Source organism: Lissotriton vulgaris, chromosome 3_1, assembly GCF_964263255.1.
Source record: "Lissotriton vulgaris chromosome 3_1, aLisVul1.2, whole genome shotgun sequence".
Lineage (NCBI taxonomy): Eukaryota > Metazoa > Chordata > Amphibia > Caudata > Salamandridae > Lissotriton > Lissotriton vulgaris.
In genome coordinates this window covers 313,553,952-313,570,190 of record NC_141689.1, presented here as the reverse complement: position 1 = coordinate 313,570,190, position 16,239 = coordinate 313,553,952, and the positions used below count along the sequence as shown (strand labels likewise).

Here is a 16,239-nt window from a genome sequence, read left to right as displayed (position 1 = left end):
TAAACTTAGTAACAAAATATTTATGTTTTTATTCTGGTAAATTAATGTTATATATGTGTTTTAAATGTAGAACACAATAACAAATACTACAGCACTATTATCTTAATTATATAAATCGAAAATGTAACTAATTTAAATATTTTAAATTACATTTAATTAACTTTTTTAGATTTATTTAAAAAATCCCTCCTGAAGTGATTTTTATGTTATGTTGTTTAATACACAGTAGCGGTCGGTGGTGAGAGTAGCTGCCAGGTGGTGACGTGGGGAGGGGGAGGGGCAGGGTGGGGGGTAGTACTCTAAGGGTTATGGAGGATTACAGGTAAGTAAACATATCTATACTACTATTATAAAGGAAGAACTTTGAGGCTTTGAGGCGGGTAAACTCGGGAACCACAGCGCCAATCCACACACCCGATACATCGTTGTAATCCTCAGGGTGTGCAGATGAACATAGGCTATATAAAGTTAAAAAATACGTTATATTTAAAAAATGTACATTATAAAAAAAGTAGTCCCCTCGAAGTAGCGCCAGCCGCGACCTGCGTGCTGACGTCAGGAGCGCGGGGAGGTGGGGCGTCCAGGAGCGCGAGGAGGAGCGGCGGACATGGCGCAGAGGAGGAGCGGTGACGAGCGGCGGACATGGCACGAGGGAGGAGGTGAGGAGCAGTGGACTGGCGGGAGGAGCGGTGACCAGCGGTGAGGAGCGGTGAACTGAGAAGCGGCGGCTGAGGTAAGGCTCCGGGGTACAATGTCGGGCAGGCGGGGGTCGGGTAGGCGGGGGACGGGACTTACACCAAAACAGAAGGATAGAATTTAGATCGACTGACGTAAGGCTCCGGGGGACAATGTCAGACCAGGCGGGGGTCGGGGCAGGCGAGGGACGGGGAGTTACAACAAAACAGAAGGGTACAATTTACATCGGCTGAGGAAAGGCTCCGGGGGACAATGTCGGGGCAGGCGAGGGTTGGGGCAGGCGGGGGACGGGGACTTACAGCATCTGCCATGGAGATTTATGCAGAGCGCCTCAACACTGGGCCTTTGTGACATCCGCGGGGACAATGTCGGGGCAGGCGGGGGTCGGGGCAGGCGGGGAACAGAGCGGCCGGGGTTCGGGCTGCTGGGCAATGTCGGGGTAGGCGAGGGTCGGGGAAGCCTTATTGCTCCCGGACAAGGTCGGGACGGGCTGCTAGTAAATAAATAAAACGAATTTTGTTGCTCGTACTGCATCCCCAAATGCGATGCAGTGCACAAACGCAATTCGTTTAACACATAGATGAATGGGTTTTCTCACATATACGAAGAACTGAATTCTCTCTTGCTAATTCATTAAACAAACCCTCAGGTTTTAATCACTGTATGAAACTGCAGCCAAACTTCCCCTTTGCCCTATCTTTTCAGTATTTCTTGACTACTGGAACAGAGACCCCATACTAACAATGGTGCTAAAAAATCGTAAATTAATGTTTGAATCATCCCACTTCATGTTTTTCACATTTTACACAAACAAGTACTCAGAGAAAGTAAAAAAAGAAGATGAGTGTGAGTCGCCTTATCTACATTCTCCTCTCCCAGGCCCAACTTAGAATGACCCACCATTACAAGGCTTTCTAATTCGATACCTTGGAGACTGGCTGGCTGGGCGCAAAGATGTATGCTGGTTGCTGAGGCAAGATCAGCTACGAATTCCAACTGAGGGACAAGAGCCCTTGGTACCTAGCAGACAGTGACTAAACCACAAACATGGCAGAAGGATTGCCAGCTCCCAAAGCAAGGGACCACAGAGAAATACAGACAGAGGAGAGATAGACAACACTTTCACCGATACAGAGTGTTAAATGTCGGTGCTAGACATGGAGAGGTACTACGATATATAAAATTACTTATTGATATCATACAATTGGGGATGGCTGAGTGCAATCACCAGATACAGTGTTAAGCTGTATGGACACGGAAAGCCTATACCAAACATAACTAAACATTTTGTTTGTTTGTTTTTGGAGTGGGAGCACGAGAGTTCTATCTTTCTAGTTATAGATGTTTCTAACTGGAGGTCAATTATTGAAGAGAACAGATCTTCCTAACATTGGTATGGTGGGTAGTCAGAGATCCACAATAAAGAAGAGTAGGTTGGGGGACGTTCAGGGCTGATCTTGCTTCAGGTATGAGACGAGCCTTTTGTTAAGCTGGCCATCAAGTTGAGAAAAGGAGGCAAGGCCTTTGCATACTTCCACAATGCTGCCGAGGAATTTCGAGCAACCATGTCTTTTATCCAGAGGTGGATGTCTCTAAACCACCTTAAGTTAAATCCGGGAAAAACGGAGCTCATTCTACCTGGGAAGAGTGAGATCAGTTGGAGTCCTAGTTTTTGGCCATCGGACATGGGCTCGCCCCCAAAAAAATCCCGCACAGTAAAAAGTTTGGGAGTGACTCTTAGTGAGGACCTTACCTTGGTGAGCCAAGTCGGAACTGTGGTCTCCTCGGGGTTTTTTCAATTGAGGAAGATCAGGAAAATAGCACATCTTCTTACAGGTCTGGCTTTAATTCAGACAGTCAGTGCTCTAGTCCTGTCCCACATTGATTTCTCTAATGGCCTCTATCTGGGGGCGCCTATTGGCCAACTTAAAAGATTGCAATACTTGCAAAATCAAGCTGCGAGACTTATCTGTAAAGTACCTAAGTGGGAATCAATCAGACATGGACTAGAGACCTTGCACTGGCTGCCTGTGGAACAGAGAGCCACTTTCAAGGTGGGTTGCATTGTGTTCAAGGCTCTGGAGGGCAAGGGTCCTATGTTCCTTAGATCACTACTGCGCAAATATACACCTTCGCGCAGTCTGAGATCAATCCACAAAGATCTACTCGAGGTGCCTCGTTTCAAAAAGAAACGTCAGGGAGGCAGCAGTTTTCAATTTTTAGCCTCCTCATTATGGAATTCCCTCCCTTTGACCCTGCGACATAGCAAGGACCTCCTTGCTTTTAGGAAGGCATTTAAAACTCTTCTTTTTTCCCAGGCCTATTGTAAAAAGTGATTGTATCTTTTTTTATGCACTGTTATGTTTGATTCTCTCACCAGCGCCAAGAAGCCCCAGGGCGTATGCGCGCTTAACAAATAATAAATAACATAACATAACATAACATACTTCTAATGAAAACGGGGAAGGGGATTGCAGGCCCCCTATCTGGGCCACATTCGTCCCCGGGAACCCCAGGGACCAGCTGAAATATAATACATTAAACATATCGTAATTTAGTGTAAATGCATTCAGTAGCTTTGGAGTCACTTAAGAAAATAGATTTATGTATCTCTAGGCATGCGGAGGGTCCGCAGATCTGACAGAACTGATTTGCTGACATCACTCGAACCAGGAAGTGGTGGAAGACGTCTTGGGACTTGGGACTGAGCCAAAAAATGGAAAAGCAAACAGAAGGGGGCCTAGGCAGCCTTGGTGTTCAGCATGCCGACATTTAATAGCATTGGCCACGGGTATCTGAGGAGTGCTTTGCGCATCAGCACTGTTGATACTTAGATCTAAGTTCATGTTAGTGACTGGGTCAGGGAACAAGAGATGAAACACAGATAAGAGAGAAGAGTTAGAAAGTCTTCTGGGAACTTGGAAGCCTTAGGTCTGTTCCCTGCTGCCCCCCATTGAGACTGCCAGGAGTGGACACAGGTGAGTGGTTACAGTTCTTCAAGGTTTGCAGCACTGCAGCCTGCCTGGGAGAAGACCAGGTTGTGAGTGATGTGTCTTGATGTAATGAACCACTCAGCCACAAGCAGTACAATCAAATTCATTTATTTAGTGGTCAGCTTCGGGTTGCCTCGCAGAGCAGCATCCGTACTCGGTATCCCTCACGCTTGTGGTCCAAGTCCCCTCTGACCTTGTCTCCCCTACCTCTTCCTGTTACCGCCTCAAACAGGCAGTACATACTACAGAGTGCTGTCCAGATGTCCCGGGTCTTAGTGTCTGGCTTTAAGTGCCTGAAAACTTCATGACACAGGCTGACTCAGGAAAGAATGAGAGAAATGTAGAATGAGGTAGTCTTTTCCATAAGTTTAAAATGAAAGCTGATGAAGAAGCACAAGCTGTGTTAGGGGTGAGTGTGCAAATACTGAACAAAAATATGACCACAAGAAGCTGGTTTCGCTCTGGAGGATATAAACATGAGTTCAGTCCAAACAAGAAAACTAGCCCTGGGTGAACTTGCGGTGTTTCACTCCATGGAATTCCGTTAAGTTGTATAGAAGGAAAAAAAACAGTAGATTCCGCAGAATGCTGTGAATGGGCAGCTCGTGCTGTGATTTAGCACCAGGAGCTTGTTCCACACTGAAAAATGAGAGTGAACAGCACCACGAGGTGCGTCAGAGAGGGCAGCTTCTTGAGTTGATTTAATTGCCATTCGGGTAGATTTTCAACTTGAGCAGCAGCTTTCTGCCTGTGAATGGGCATGGCCACACGCATTGTTGAAATCTGGCAGGGTACACTTCTAGCAACCGAAGGTCATGCTAAGGATGCCAAATCTCATTCGCCAACTTACCGATTTTGAGCCGCTCGTGCGATAACACCTCCAAGCAGGGGCGGCCTTAGACATGTGTAAGCTGTGCACCTGCACAGGGCCGCCAAACCCCAGGGGCCGCCACGCCAATCTATATCCTTAATATAATAGTCCTCTGAGGATGGATACATATTTGCGTGGCGGCCCCTGGCAGGGATTTGTTGGCCTCTGGCCCTCTTCCACTTCTAAACACCCTGACCCCTCCCTCCTCACTGGCCTCCGCGCCTGCATTCCTCCTGGTCCCTGATTGGCTTATTTTTTTCCCTACCCACTGCTGGCCCGCTAGTAAAGGCGTATATAACATTGCAAGCAAAATGAAGAGAAGTCGAGTACACAAATCTGATTATTCGAAATGAAAGAGAAAGGCGGCTTAGCAGGCTTTCGTAGCGTCACAGGAAGGATCAATCATGAACTTTATCACCCAAGGGAAACCTAAAGATGGAAAATCCTCCGGCCAGAGTACTGCTTATGCACTAGGTAATACAAGCGCTGACGACCATAAACAAGAACAAAACAATTATGATATCCATGAGCAGAATGATACACGTGGCGACCCCTGGCAGGGATGTTTCCAGGCAAAGAGGCCACCGATTCTTTCTCTGTGGGAGGTCTGTGGGTCCGGGGCCGCTGTCATGGCCCTGGCACTGCAGCCATCTTTGCCAGTCCCTCAGGTCTTGTGTCACAATATACCCTCCTCCTCCTAAATTTTATCGTTCTGAGACAAATTCGAAAGGGTAGGAGTAGACGCAGGTACTGGTCATCTAACGCCTTTTCTGGATTTTTTATTAAAACACCTTCCTGAGCTCCGGGGCGCTCTCCGCCCCGCCCAGACCCCCTCTTCCGGGGCCCCCTACCTATGCACCCTGCCCAGGGCCGCCATGAGCCTAGAGCCGCCCCTGCTCCAAGAGGCGGTTGGCGTACTTTGCCTCAACTTCGATTTACATGCATAACGGAAAGTGCCCAAAATTCCATCAATTCTACAGGAGGAGCAAAATATATTGCCCACCCTTGAAGAAAACAAAACACCCAATTTAGGCATTTAAAAAAAGCATGGCAAGCCAGAAAAACGAACATAAATTAAATAAACAGATGGAAGGAGATTTATTGCAGAGGTTCTGTCACTCATGTGCACTACTTTCGCACCAGAAATGCATATTTGCACAGACAAAATCCCGTCACTCGCTGTGAAGAGAGTCAATACTTGAGGTGGAATGTCTCTTTGCCAATGGAGGGCAGATGCAAACAGTGAATGACACTAAAACAAACCAATGCACGGAGAGGAATGTCTTAAAGCCCCTATGAGTAAGTATATATGATATGTACATTTTTTGAAAATCACAAGGTCCTGACTACAGCCAGAATTAAAAAACATGCAGTGTGCCTTGTAGTGTTTCCCAAAATACTACAGCCTGTACATCAAATAGCTGGTGGCCAATCAGACGGGACGATAACAAATACGAGGATGCATCTGTACCACACTAACTTTAGGAGTGGGAATAGTGAGGCTGGAGCATTAATTATTATGAGATAAGGGCAAGCATATTGATCGTGCTAAACATATGAAATATAATTCCTTCTCAGTGCCCAGCTAAATTGTTCACCTTATGTTGTGCTCAGCAAGCGTCTCTGAATGCTAAAACACTCTTTAATTAAACATAATTAATGCAGAGCTGAATCCACTGGAGGTCATTTTAATTTTCTAAATGGATTAGTTTTCCAATCTACAGCATTTTTGATAAAAAAGTAATTAGTACTTATTACAAATGTCCAACTGATTGTGATCTAAAAACAGAGATAATCAATGCACCCAAAGTAAACATTACTTCGAATAGCTGTATGTCTTGAAAAGAACGACATGTTGTTATTTTGTGATTTCCAAAATGCCTAATTAGCCCGCAACGCCTACCAAACATTAACACACAAACAAAAAATAGGACACTTCAGTTCAGTTCACACAGCTTTATTCGATATTTTATAAAAACAGACGATAAAAGCATAAAACATCATACAAATTTCAACACAAATATATAGTCGTATATACAAGATTTAAAAAACGATTAAACAAATTTGCCATGATCAAAACAATTCGAATAAAACCATATAAAATCAGTTAAAATAGGGTAAAAAATACAAAAATCTCTTAGGGGCAAGGTTTAGAACTATAATAAATTTATGGGACCAATTTATGTTAATCAAATGCTAATGGAGTGCCTTGCCGGCATTTTCCTCTTTCTAAGGCAGGCCCATGAAAATGAGGCTACCGAGAAACATACAAATGGGTCTGAAAGGGCCTTTAAGAAATAAATAGCCACCCGACACTGTTTAAATTTATGGTACCTCAGGATTGGGAGGATATATAATTTCCTTTCATCAGAGTACTTTTTGCTAAATGGTAAGATGTGGAGGTCTGACTGCACAGCAAGGTCGTTGCAGGGGCAGGCTGGCAAATCTTTCAGTTTATATCTCTTTTCTGGGTACCCTAAGAGTAACGGGATCATGTTCATACGTACGCACAGTAGAATAAATCTGTGCTGCGCGTTTGGTAATACAAGAGAGTTAGTTGAAACCTTCCACTGGTTTAGCCGGAACCAAGTCATAAACAATAGAGGAGTTTTGTAATCGCTTGCTTTCCCTTCGAGTATGATTTGCTCTTTTAGTGAATAATTTCGTTATTTTACCCTTTGTAACCCTTCTACAGTAGAGAGGATTTCAGAATAGTTCTCCCAGCCCCAAAGCATTTAATTGATCCTCCAAATAGTTTAACCACCCAATCCTCTTGTAATGATCCAATTTGCAGCAGTCTCTGATGATACTTTTGGTCAGATCTACTGTGGTCCTCTGCCATATTGACAACCACTGCAGAACTGGTGGCAATCTTATACCGTCAGTCAGGTAAGGGAGCCTCAGTTCAAGGTGCACTATATAGTTTGGAGCTGGTTGGGGTAAGGACACTCGATTTTGAAAAAAGCTGTCTTCTACTTGCTGTAATGGTTTGGGATCAACCATCCCCCACACTCCTGCCCCATATGTTGCTGCAGACTTTGTTTTTGCAGTGTAAATATTTTTGATTGTATTCAGGAAAATACCTCCTGCCTTCTTAGCAAATATTTTCATAGCATTAATACTCTTTTCCATGCCTTGGACTCTAGCAGTCACCAAATTAGACCATGAGTGGCTCTTATCGAAAAGAACTCCTAGATATGAAAAGGAGCCTACCACCTCGATTTTCTTTCCTAACAGCTGAAAGTGGGGATGTTTCTCTACTCTAGATGTGCCTGCTATAATTATGAAGGATTGAGATTTGTTTACTTTTAGGTCAACGGAGGTCATAAAGGTGGAATAGGCCGAAATTAGATGTCAAAGGGCTACGCCAGGGTAGGAAGGGGGGTGCGATTAAATTTGGGCACGTCTGCAGGCAAGGCGGTCAGGGCGGACTCTACCCCGTTTGTATAGATGGAGAAAGGAAACGGGGCGAGAACACATCCCTGCCTTATTCCATTTTTGATTTTAAAAGGACGTGTATACTTCCCCTTCCTACCATACCGGACACAGGCGGTGGCTTTGGCATACAACTGATGGATAATACCAATTATCGATGGATCTATACCCATCTCCTTTATCATAGGCCACAGCCTCTGATGTGAAACATAATCAAAAGCTGCGGTCAAATCCATAAAGGCCATATAGATCTTCCCACCTTTTACCTTGGTATATTTCCATATAGATAAGGATAGGTTTAAACACTGGTCGACCGTGCCCATTCCCCTACAAAATCCATATTGTGCTTTATAAAGATATGATTTGTTTCAGCCCAATCTTCTAGTCTTGCTAGAAGGACCCGTCCCATTAGTTTGGCAGAAGAATCAAGAAGGGAAATGGGGCAATAGCTTGCTGGGATCCCCTCTCACCCTTTTTATAGATAGGGCCTATTATACTCTAGTTCCAGGACAAAGGGGGACTCACTAACTAGATTTTGTTAAAGATGTTTGTTAGCAGTGGGACCCACATGTCGTAACAGTCCTGGAAAAGGTCGATTGGAACACCATTAGGCCCCGGCCCTATTGAAAAAAAATCTCAATCTGAGTTACTAGTTCTGGGCTTGAGTTCGAGGGATCTAAGGTGCTTACTAAGCCAAATATTTTCCCAAAATGACTGACCCATGCCTTTTTGTCGACATGTACATCAAATGTTGGATCACTAAGGTCTTTAAAGTGAGGGGCATTCACTACTCCCCAGAAATCATCACTGCTGCCTGAGATAGCTGGCAGGTCAAGCTTCTCCCAAGCCTGAGCCCTAAGATCCTTCTCTCTATTTCTCCTGGATAATGTATATTCTTTACGTAACACGGAAATCTTAATGGGATCTCTGGGGTAAACATTTAGTGCGTTTACAAGGGCTTTTTTGTTGCAGAACAGGCGGCGTCAAAACACCCCCTATTTATAGGGGCATTTAGAGACTTAAAACGTGTAAGTACAACCTTTATTTTTGCCAAGAGGGCACAGAACTGACCAACCAAGAAGGTAGGGGATGAATTCTCTTCCATACATGATAATATTTATACCTTAACTTGGGTCAATATTTCAGGGGCTAAGTTTAACTTATTAACTTGTGACCATTTCAACTGATAACCGTTTTTCCTGGACCGGGCCATGCCCTCTACTGTCTTCTTGTGATCTTTAGCTTTGGATAAAATACTTAAGTGGATGCATTGGATGGCATGGTCACTATAACAAGAAATATGAGTTCCTGCGTGGGCCACTTTACCCTGTAGATGTGTTGAGGTTAGGATAAAATCAATGGTAGACTCTTGGAGGCCCCTTCTAAAAGAAATCCCCTGCCTGCCCTCTATCGCATGGTTTAATATGCCCAAGGTCCATTTATAAAGAAGTTTATTTAGGGTTTTGCCGTACTCACTATGTGTGGGAGGGAATTACCATTGGTATCTATCACTCCACATACCCTTGTCCCATTAAATTTACAAAGATGCATGTTAAAATTCCCAGCCCATATGAGATTAATACTAGCCCTGCTTTTAGCAGTGATAAGTTTCTTATCTCTGTCTCCAAGGCGGTGGGCACATCTTCATATTCCTCCCAAAATCATTATCATAATAGTTGATAATTAACCGACTGTCTTGTTTTGTACTATCAAACTGGAAAACCTTGAATTGAATGTATGGGGCCAACCTGCTTAACTTTAAAAGGCATAGTTTTTTAAACTAATGTTAGGAGGCCCCCCTCGCCCGTCCAGAAGATATTGAAATTGCCGGAGGTTGAAAGGTACAAAACCCTGTAAAGAAAACAGGGTCTTTAGACCAAGTCTCCTGGAAGGCTATTATCTCCACAGATTGTCACTCATTTAGCCAGCCTGAATTCCCTATTTTAGAGTCTATGCCTGCCACATTCCAGGATATCATAGAAGTACTGGCTCCCTCAACTCCCTCCAGACCGATTATGTGGGATAAAGAACTATGCTCCTGGATACAAGGCGAAGGAGTTACATATACAGGGACATTCTTGTGGGCATGTGTAGTACATGGACTTAATGGTACACTGACCTCTACTGGGGCAATGGTAGCTGCCATTTCTAGTTGTGACGAATGAGTTTCATCTGTCAGAGTTACAGCTATGGAAATGTTCTCAAGAGGTGGTATGCTAAATAGTCTTGTCGGTGAAGTGACCGCTACAGAAGCCATAGTAGCTACCTTTACTGTTCTCCTGGCCATAATGATTTCATTGGTCAGCGGATGCTTCCCCCTCTCTGTACAAATCACATTAGTTAATAACCATTGGAGACATTTATCCATTAACCCCATCCATGCTTATGACGAGCCCAGGCACAGTGGAGTTGTAACGGCCACACTGCACTCCCACGCGCAATAGATTCCCTGCCTGTGCGGGAGAATCAATCAGTGGGCGGAGTCGTGATGAGCCCAGCTCGTCATGAGCACAGCTCCACTGTGCCTCATGATGAGCTGGGCTTGTCATGAGCACCGCGGCGCCGCAGGCCCCCATTCGCCCCGCGCCGTGGGGGAATTACCCTCTGGGCGAAGGTGTTAATTGTCCTGTGGATTCGCTCTGATCTTCTCGTTGGAGGGGGGGGGACATTAGCCAAAACCATAACCAGTGGGGCAGCAGCAGGTGGAAGGTGAAGGGTTTGTTGCTTATAACCGCTGAGTTCACCTAAAGTGTTCCCCGATGCTCCTGCTATGTTGTTGACCCCACTTTCTTCCCTATTGGCTGAAGTTGGGTAGCGCACTATGTTCCCTTTGCTCATCCCTTGGCAGTTCTGGGCCCCCACTGGCAAATTAGAGTTTGTGTTTGCATTTGGGATCTGTGCTGCAACTCTAGAGGTATCACCCAGAAGAGTGGACGTCGTGCACAGGGTTATTGGCAGAACAGTTGTCCCCGCTGCTTCGTTTGGACTTTGTTGGGCCTCTAGTTAGAGATGCTTCTGGGGGTGGTTGTTTGTCAAGAACCCCTGGGCAAGCAATGAACGGTTTTGGTACTCTAACTTTGCCAGGTGCTGTTCAGTTACGGTCAGTTTGGCTAAAATAGGGAGCATTGCGTTGTTTAATCTTATAGTTACTTCTGACCAGACAAAGTCGTCTGGGTCCAATTGGCTCAATGCAATGTTAGGAGGCTTCGAAGATACCAGTGGCCTGAGGTTAGTTGGAGACACCCTTGGCTGAGGACCTTTAGCTTTAGGTGCATGAGGGGTTTTGGGGTGTTTGGTTTTAACTTTGGTAACAGCTCCTCCTGCTCTAGTGCGTTTAGCTGGTGGATTTGGGGAGGGGTCCCTTGAAGAAACACTCAGGGGTGAAGGATCATTCCCCCTCGTTGATGTGATTTCCTTATTGAGATTTTGGGGGGATCTGGTATGGATTTGTGCCAAGACTGATGTAGTTGTAGGGGGTGGTGGAAGCTCCTCCAGAGAGGCTTCATTAAGAGATCCTATAGGCAACCCCAGGATGGATGGTGTCAGGTCCATGGATGAGCGTCTTTCAGTCAACTCTATCTCGTGCGCGAGGACGCTGGCCGCACTTACTAAGACGGAGTCCAATGTAGCTCCAACCCTCCCTCTGTTGTGATCCATTTGGCCCTTTTTATCAGCCATGTATGTAAGTTAGGATAAATATATGTAGAGAGAGGTAAACTGGGAGGAAAATAACAATACCGTAATTATGTTGTAGATGTAAGGGAGTAGGCCCAGCCCAGCCTCCTCCGGGCTCTGACAGGCTTGGACGGGCCCGCCCTTGGCCTGGGCTTCGCCAGGCGCGCCCGTTCGTATCCCATGCAGCGGGCTAACAGCTTTGAATTTATGCTCAGAAACCAGCAGCGTGAGGCAGGAAGCAACCTGGATAATGTGGGGGAGCCTGGGGGGTGTAGTCCCTCACCCTTCGGCTCAGTTCTCACCCCGGTAGTCAGCAGCGGCACAAAAAGCGGAATGACAGCTTTTAATTTATGCGCCTCCAGGCACAGGAACCAGCAGTGTGAGGCAGGAAGCAACGTGGACAATGCAGGGGAGCTTGAGGGTGTGGTCCCTCACCCTTCGGCTCAGCTCTCAATCCGGTAGTCAGCAGCGGACACTTAACAGACATGACGTGGGCGCTTTCTTTAAGAAGCCATAATACCATTACCTGGCTGTGGCAGCCCTTCCTGCCTTTCTGGTCTCGCATAGCTGAAAGCAATAGGATACATTTAAATTCTATATTCTGTTGGCTGGGGTACTATTCTCTTAGCAGATGTATTTCATGATGGACCGGATTTCATCCTCCTCCTACTGTTTGCATAAGTGATCCCCACCTTCCTATTGTCACACATAATTGCATCTCATCTGTGGTGATAATTTCTTCACCACTAAAGGCTCCTCAGTCCACTTAATTTAAGGTAAATGGGTAGTCGCCTTATACATATCCCTTGGGGAATCATCATCTACATACTCAACCACGCCTACAAATGCCTCCACAACACCGGACCTAAATACCTCAACGAGAGAATCTCCTTCCACGTACTCAAGAGAAACCTTTGATCCGCCGACCTCGCCAAAAGCTATGCATCTGCAGAGCCAGAACAGGTGGGAGAGCTTTCGTCTACATCGGGGCCAAGACCTGGAATGAGCTCATTATCTTTCAGAGCAGGCATAGCATGCGGAAGCAGGATCAAGAGATGGCGTTGATCTGGTGGTTCGTGGTGAGCGAGGACTCCAGGATGATGCCAAGGTGTCAGTGCGTGATCTGTGGGGTGGTGGGGTGTTCCAAGTGCTGCGGGCCACCAGGAGTTGTCCGAAGCGGAGAGAGTGGAGCCCAGGATGAGGCCTGCAGCCTTCTCTGAGTTGAGCTTGAGGCAGCTGTTTTTGATCCTGGTGGTGACAGCCTTCATGAAGTTGTTCTTGGTGACTAGGGGTTCGTTGGTGAGGCGTAGGAGACAATGTTGAGTCTGTGGTTCTCGACGATGGCTGTGAGCGGGGCCGTGTTGACGTTGAAGAGAGTGGGGCTCAGGAAGGAGCCGAGAGGCACTTCGCATCTGATCTCTGTGGGTTCAGAGTGAAGCAGTGATAGTCTGACTCCGTTTTTGGCCGGTGACAAAGGAGCGGATCCATTCCAGGGCTTTGTGGTGGATGCAGGCATCATGAAGTCTTTTTCATAGGGCACGGTGTGAGACAGTATTGAAGCCAAGAGGTCCAGGAGGATGAGGGCTGCAGTTCTGCCTTGGTTGAGTAGGGTGCGGACTCCATCTACGGTGGCCATGAGGGCTCTGGTTGCTTTGAAAGCTGGATTGGGAGAGGTCCAGGATGTGGTTCGCTTTGATGAACTCAGAAAGTTGGGCATTGATGGCCTTCTCGATGACCTTGGCTGGGAAGTGGAGTGGAGAGATGCGTCTGAAGTTCTTGAGATCTGTTGGGTCAGCAGAGGGTTTCTTCAGCAAGGGTTTGATCTATGCCCTAATAAACACTAAGCACTGCCTTTAGACCCCATTAAACTCACACAGACATCAATCTAGGACACCAGAAATTTGATAAAAAAGCTGATAAAGCTTAATCTATTTGTCATAAACAGACTTTTAGTGACTACACCTGCAGCAGAATCTGTCTGTATATAACAAGATTCTGTATTATACTGAAAAGAAAGTTCTGGCACTTAATGCACTTGTAGCAAAGACCCATGACATCACAAGTAACGACAGCAGCTCTTACAGCCTCTATTTTGCATCTTCCCATGCTGTTTTGCAACCTAACCATTTCCCACATCCAGTTATTGTGGAGACATTGACCTATTTTTGTTCCTACCTCAATATAAAACAGGTCACTACCCAGGAATGGTAGGCATCATCATCACTCCTGAAGAGAGATCGCTACATGAAGTTTGGGGTCAGAAGCACAGCTTAGACCAGAACACAATCTCTCAAATAAAACTCTTAACGAAGATCTCTCTTGCAGTTTCAAAGACTGTCTCCATCAGACAAGACAGCAAGCCCCACCAATTGTATGTTAGAGCCCATTTGCATCTGCATTCCAATGGACCCTACCACTCCTAAACTAAACGCATTAGGCCTGATGTGGCCTCAGTGGGAGACAAGCTTCCCCAGCCTCCTCGATGAGTTTGCTTTTGAAATTCCAACATTTGATTCTTTAACATTATCTTTTGTATAGTAGCTACAATATCTCTCTATGCATGCATACAGCCTGTACTGTTGAAAACAATCAGGTTGACTTCATCAGAGTTGGTTGCATCACCTCTGCCCTAGGACAGAGAGCCTTCAGCCCCTCTTACCACAGGCTCAGGGACTGTGTTAAGCCTAGCTTGTTGCTAATTTCAGGGTTTTAAAGTCTTTCTATATTAAAATCCCTTGACTAATCTTCTCCCTTGGCAAAGGCAGATGTTTGTTTCTAAGACCCTTCATGGTTTACTTTTGTAAACTTTATGGACTTTTGAAATGAAAATGTGTCCTTGATCATGTAACATGTTTGATTTGTTCTTTTTTTGACTAGTGGCAATATTCTTTGGAACCATACTCTGGTCAAGTAATTTCTTTTCAACGAGCTGTTTGAAGCAAAAACATCACTTATCCTAAATTGTGATTATATTCAGATCTCATACTTCTTACATAGCCCACCTACCACCCAGCATGGTTCTGCCAGAAGTTACCTTCTGACATTTCTGTTGCTATTTCAATGGGTGGGGCTTCGTTGAGAGTTCTGCCCCTTGCATCCACGTCTGGGAACTCCTCAGAGTGGCTAAACGAAACCACAATCTGGAGGTGCTTCTGCTTTCCAGCTGCAGCCTGCTGGCATCGAGCTTTGCTGGAATTTGCCTCTCCTGTATTTTCAAAGATTCTGATGAAGAACTCATGTTGCGTGTTTATCTAGGTTCCTGATCGATACTGTGACCTTATGCCCCTATTCGGCTATAAATCCATTTATTCCCTATATTGGCATAACCGTTCAAGTGCGATTTTCTGAAAAGTCATCTCTGGCCTCACACGAACAGAGCCACATTCCAGCATGACTCTCTGCTACTTCCTTTGCGACCAATTAGTGCAATGACAGTGCAGCAGTCCCTATCTGATATTCCTAGATAACACTCCGAGTTCTTCAACAAGATAAAAACTTAGCAAACCTGGAAATCCCCGCTTGCTATGTTTTGATTAGTAATGGAACTCTAATGAGCAACTGATAACTATCACTTCCTAGTGACATCTTTAATTGACGTCTTATGTCCAGCAAACTTGCGTCAAACCCGGCACCTGTCAGGTATAAATATTACCAACGTTGCCTTAAGCAATGTTCGTTGCCTGTTGCTGATGCCAGCTGCCTGCATGACCCTGTGTTGGTAAATCTAGCACTCTGTCGCTGCAGCCTGCTATCTTGTGGTGGTGAAGCTGCTGATTACCATTATCGCCGCTACAGCGCGAACTATGGTGCAGTACGCTTAAGGAGCTGAACAGTCGTCCTCTGCAAAGACATCCAGCAGATTCCAGCTGCCCGCGGACGCTGTCCCCCCTCCTTCCTCGACGCGCTGAAGAGAAGCCGCTGCCTTTCTCGTGCAGAGAAATTCAGTCCCGGCGCTTCCGGTTTACCCTCGCCGGTGACTGGGATATTGAGAGAGACCCCTGAAGGAGATACCAATCCTCCATCATTCTATTCAGAGGTATGGTGTTGACTAAACCCTTAGACGAGAATTCTTGAAACAAACCTTGGCAAAACCAACTTAACTTAAAGCTACTTACTTACTCCCCTTTCACGTGTTAGGCTTAGGTCAGGCACACTGGGGTAGGCTTAGTTAGAAGCACCAGTTGAGTATTATTAGCCTAATGTATATATGACTGTATATATGTTTTATTACTTTTAAACCATTGTATGGCTGAGAAACCATATCAATGCTTTTACAGTTCTATTTCGCAATCCTTATCTTACTGTACGTACTTTTTATAATAACAATTATTGCAATTGTGGCAATACATTTCTCTTGTACGAGAAGAAAGACTGTTCAATAAATGTTAACCTTTATTGATACACGCCCGTCTCTCTATTCTCTACATTTCGTGAAAGTAAACTGCACTAGACTGACTGAGTGAAATCTATGTCTATTGTTTCACACGACCCTAGAGATTGACTCTTGATCTGAGGAGCAAAGTTGTCATGTTGCACGGTTGTTGGAAAACTGAATCCCTTCTTGTCTGT

At 45.4% G+C, this 16,239-nt stretch overlaps 1 pseudogene; it reads right to left on the bottom strand.

Moving 5' to 3' along the window:
- Nucleotides 1-10,252, bottom strand: part of LOC147726378 (reticulocalbin-1 pseudogene) — a 71,710-nt pseudogene extending 61,458 nt beyond the window's left edge.
- Between the last annotated feature and the right edge of the window lie 5,987 nt (nt 10,253-16,239).